Consider the following 5,654-nt stretch of genomic DNA (forward strand, 5'->3'; position numbering starts at 1 on the left):
GCCTTCCTGCTCCTATGATGCTGCTTGGCCTGCTGTGTTCATCCAGCTCTACACCTTGTTATCTCAGATTCTCCAGCATCTGCAGTTCCTACTATCTCTGCTTCGAATTTTGTCTGCCTAAACCACAGATTGTTGGATCTAGTGTACAATTGCCCTGTAAAGAGGAAAGATTTGCTCTAATTAGTCTCTTTAAACAAGGACATATAGATAACTGGTTAGGAAGTAGATTAAATGTTATAGCAATATATCTGGTCTGCTGGAAATGATTTCTGTGAAACTTGGGAGTGGAACTGTAACTTTCGGAAAGCAATTGATCAGGTTCAAACAGATTTCTAGGGCAGATACATTTCATGCATTCTGTTGCTTAAAGTTTGGGGAGCACCAAAGGCTTAATACTGTATCTGGTTGAAGTGGAGTGGATTATCCTTGGTCTGTTTTGGTAAATGTGTGCCCATCTCTTTCTTAATTTATAGCTAGGAATCAATACAATAAGAAATAGGAGCAGAATTAGACCATTCAGCTCATCGAGTCTGCTCTGCCACTTGATCATGGATGATATGTTTATCAACCCCATTTTCTTACTTTCGCTCTGTAACCCTTGATAGCTTACTAATAAAGCACCTCTCCAACTCTGTCTTAAATGCACTCAATAACTTGGCCTCCACAGCCCTCTGCAGCAGTGAGTTCCACAGATTAACCATCTTTTTGCTGAAGAAATTGCTTCTCATCTCAGTTCTAAAGCGTCGTCCCTTCACTCTGAGGCTATGCCCTTGGGTCCTAGTCTGTCCTACTGGTGGAAACATCTCCACATCCACTCTACCCAGGCTTTTCAAACTTATGTAGGTTTCAATGAGAGACACCCCCTTCCCCTGCAAAAAAAAGGGTAAGGTCCCAGAGTCCTCAACTGCTCCTCGAAGGGATTGTCATATGTAGCCTATATCTCTATCCTTACATATCCTTACACATTCCTACATTGCATAACCTTACGCTTTCCTACATTGTGTTCCATCTGCTATTTCTTTACCCATTCTCTTAGCCTGTCCAAGTCCTTCTGCAGCCTCCCTGCTTCCTCGACACTGCTTGTCCATCCACTGTCTTTGTGTCATCTGCAGACTTAGTAATAATGCCCTCAGGTCGTTCGTCCACATTGTTAATGTATAATGTGAATTGTTGTGGTCCCAACACTAACCCTTGTGGAACTCCACTAGTCACCGGCTGCCATCCTGAAAAAGACCCCCTTATCCACACTATCTGCCTTTTGTCAGTCAGCCAATCTTGTATACAAACAAGTACTTCACTCGCAACACCATTGGCTGTCATCTTATTTAGCAGCTTCTTGTGCAGCACCTTGTCAAAGGCGAGGGCACTTTGCTGTGAAAACTTTCATTCTCTGACCCTTTCAACAGTAATACATCCGAATACAATTGGGGATTATATTTTTCTTTAACATTGGACTTTTACGCAATTCAGTGATTGGGGCATGCTGGCAAAGTTAATAGGTCTTGTCCTTTCTTGTATCTGAGGGAGATTTCAAGTTGTGTAACATTACTGAAATAAGTAGAGGACCTGTCACTGAATAGAACAGTTTGAGGCCTTGGAACAGTGGACCAAATTGTTATGCGAAGTGCTGTATAAGATGAGTAACATGCCTCTGTTTTATTTGTATCAGATAACTCTGGTGGCGTTGTTTCAGAGTTTCAATTCTGTATTTGCTTGAGATAAAATGTCAGGCTTCCCCAGAGCAAACAGTTAACAGAAAAAAAGTATGTCCAGAAAAAAACCCAGAAATTGAGAGTGAACGTGCAAGACAAACATGTAAACTGACCATGACTTGCTTATCTTTAAATATATGCCGATCATTGTGACACGACCGGGGAGGGGCGACAACAGTATAAAGTGCATAGTATCCTCTACTTTATTAGGAGGGGATAAAGTACAAGAGCAAGAAGGTGACTTTAAACTTGTATAAGACTTTTGTTAGACTGCAGCTGGGGTAATATGTATAGTTCTGGGTGCCACATCACTGGAGAGAATGCAAAAGCAATTTACAGGACTGGTTCCAGGATTGAAGTTCTTCAGTTATATGGACAGATTGAATGAGTTGGGAGCATTTTTGGAGAGAAGAAGCCTAACAATTATTTCATAAGCTTTTTTCAAAATCAAGAGCAGGCTGTATTGAGTGGATAGGGAGAAACTGTTCCTGTTTGTGAAAGGAATAAGATGAAGAAGGCCTAGATTTCAAATGATTTGCAAAAGGAGCAAGGGTGTTGAGGGCAAAAATGTTTTCACTTATTGAGCAGTTAGGGTATAGAATGCATGACCTGGATGTGTGGTGGAGCAGGTTCAGCTGAATTATCTGTGAGGTGATTGGATAATTTGGATTAAAAAAATATAATATGCAAGGGTATAGTGAGAAAGCAGGAGGTTGGTAATGATGCTCATTTGAAAAGCTCATTTGGGCATGATGGTTGAATGGCTTCCTGTGCCAGGAGACTTGTGATTTAATTGCAAAGCTTGTAATTTGGGTTTTGCAGGACTTTTTTGGATCTCCTGTTTCGGGTGCAGTTTGGTCCGTAGCACCAAATAACCTGCCTGTTTTGCCAGAATAATTTCAAATCAACTCTTAACATTTATAGTTATGTTTCGAACTATACTCACTCAGTCTACATCAATAGCTAGATGCTCAGTTATACCTAATGCTTTGAGTCGCAAGTTCGTGAGTTAATTGTAATCCAGTTGCTGCTATCGAAGGGAGTGTTTTTTTAAATTAATTCTTGATATGGTGGTTGCTGGCTTGGCAAGCATTTTTATTGCCTGTAGGGCATTGCTGTGACTCCTGATCCACATGACCCTTAATTCCAGGTTTTTATTGAATTCAAAGTCCAGTACCTGCCATGGCAGAATTCAGTCCTCATAACGGTACCTGGATATCTGGATTAATAATCTTAACAATAATCCAATGTCACTGGGCAATTGCCTTCACTTGTGCTGCGTTATCAGAGATCTCCTCTATTTGATGAGACTTGAGGCTTTGCCAAAGACTACATTGGCAGTATTTGAAGAGCAGTGTGTTCTATTTAACATTCCTCCTTCAACACGTCGTTAACATCGGAGTGAACTGTCTATTCATCTCATTGCACACAATAAGATCCCAAGAATAACAATCCTAAGAATAACAATCTGAGTCAAAGCAATTGTAATTGATTATATATGTTTGAAACACGCATGTCTGAAGAGGGAATGATGTTTCATCCCAGCGACCATCCTGTCTTTGTGCTGTGATTTAAATCCACCGAGAGCTGCTCCAGGTTAACGAGCTCAGACGGAGTCAGCATGGATTTACAAAAAAAGTGGTCCTGCTTGATGAATCTTCTGGAACTTTTCAAGGTTGTAACTAGTAGGGTTGACAAAGTGGAGACAGCAAATGTGGTTTACTTAAATTATCTGAAGGCTTTTGATAAGGTCCCACACACAAGACTAAGCATGTAAAATTTAAGTACGTGGACTTGGGGGTGGTGTATTGACATGGACAGAACTGGTTAGTAGGAATAAACGTCACTTTTTCCACATGACATAGTGACTAGTGGGGTACCGCAGGGATTGGTGCTTGGATCGTAGCTATTCACAATACATATTAGTAATTTAGTTCACACAATTACTAATTGAAGTAAACTAAATGTAATGACTCTTTGCAGGCAGCACAAAGCTGGGTAGGAAGATGAACTTTGAGGAGGATGCAGACATATTTCAGTGAGAATTGGATGAGTTGCGTGGGCAAATAATGGCAAATTAAGTATAGTGTGGGTAAGTGAAAGATTTTCCACTTTGGTAGCAAAAACAAGAAGGCAGATCATTATCTTAAAGGTGACAGATTGGGGAAGGTGTGAGAAGACCTAAATGTCCTTATACACCAGTTGCTGAAAGTAAGTTTGCAGGTGTATGTTGCCTTCATAGCAGGAGGGTTCAAGTACAGGGGAAGGGATGCCTTGCTGTAGTTGTGTTGGGCCTTGGTGAGACCATCCCTCGAGAATTATGTGCAGTTTTGGTCTTAATTGAGGAAAGATGTTCTGCTAATGGCAGGAATGTAATAAAGACTTATCAGACTGATTACTGGGATGGTAGGGTTGACATGGAGAGACTGGATCAGTTAGGACTAAATTCACTGGAGTTTAAAAGAACAAGGGGGAGTGCTGTCGAAACCTGTAAAATTCTAACAAGACAAGATAGGATGAATGCAGCAAAGATGTTCCTGATGACTCTGGAGCCCAGAACAGTTTAAGAATATGGGGTAAGTTGGTAAATGGTAGTCATTTAGGATTGAGATGAGAAGAAATTTCTTTACCTTGAATTGATCAATCTGTGGCATTCTCTGCTACTGAAAGCAGTTGAAGCCAATTCATTGAATGTTTTTGAGAAGGAATTAGATATAGTTCTTGGGGCTAAGAAGATCAAAGGGTATGAGGAGAGAGTGGGAGCAAGGTATTGAGTTGGTTGATTGGCTTTAATCATATTGAATAGCACAGCAACAGCAAAAGGCCAAATAGCCTACTCCTGTTTTTTGTCATCTGCTCAGTGTGGGAATTCTTTGTGGAAGCAGACAATTTTACCAAGACCATTGTTTGATGCTGTATCCACATGCCTCTAATAGATATCCATGATTGGTTATCAGACACCAGTCTGGAATCCCTGCTTTGAAGGTTGCACTGAAACCCCTTCCCATCCTTGACTCTTTCAGTTCTTCTTAATAATGCTGTTGCCATTTGTGCTAACAGTATCGTTTCACAAAAGGTCATTCAAAATTCCATGCTTCACTGCATCATTCTTTGTTTGTGAGAAGTTCTTGGTTCATAACTTCAAGGCAAGTTCTCAACCCTGTCTCCATCAATACAATTCTATTTGCTGTTCACCCAACAATGTATTCTTGAAAATGTCAGTCTGCTGACTGCAGGGAGCCAAGTAATTTGTGTCCATTCATTTGTCTTCCTTTTCTCCTATCTGCCACCTCCAAAAACAAATTCCACAAAAGACTTGTATAGCAGTTTTACTCTGCTAGATTCAATTAGATTTTCATGGAAAATCTAACTTATTGCTTTATGCATACCTTTCCTGCAGATGCATTGCAGCATACTGTTACAGGCGGGTCCTGGCTTTCCCGCTAGAATAAAATGTGAGCTTGACTATTCTATTCTTGCATTACACATTCCCATGAGGACCATCTGAAGCAATAAGGTATTGATTGTAACAAAGATCATGGGCCAGTCAATCAAATGCATCACAGTCCATTTCATTGGTGTGTCAAAGAAATTCAATTAGAACTTGAAGTACACGTAATGTCTAAATAAAAACCCACTAGAGAATAGTTAGTGAAGAATCTACCTCCACTTGTAATGGTGAGAGATGTAACTCTTGTTTGATTTCTAGGTCTTCTGATGGTTGATACTTGGAAAAGGCTGCAAGGTAAAAAGTAAAGTTGCCTGAGTCCTGTCAGGCTGTAATTCCTCTCTCATTAGAGAGAGATGAGTGGTGGTTTAACCTTAGGGTCACTATGCCTCAGGCGAGGGACAGAGTTTGAGAAGGCAGATCTTTCATGGTTGCCTCAGCCAATGTGGGAATTGAACCCATGCTGCTGACGTCGCCCTGCATTGTCAGTTGAG

This window comes from Rhincodon typus, chromosome 13 (assembly GCF_021869965.1).
Source record: "Rhincodon typus isolate 14 chromosome 13, sRhiTyp1.1, whole genome shotgun sequence".
NCBI classification, from domain to species: domain Eukaryota; kingdom Metazoa; phylum Chordata; class Chondrichthyes; order Orectolobiformes; family Rhincodontidae; genus Rhincodon; species Rhincodon typus.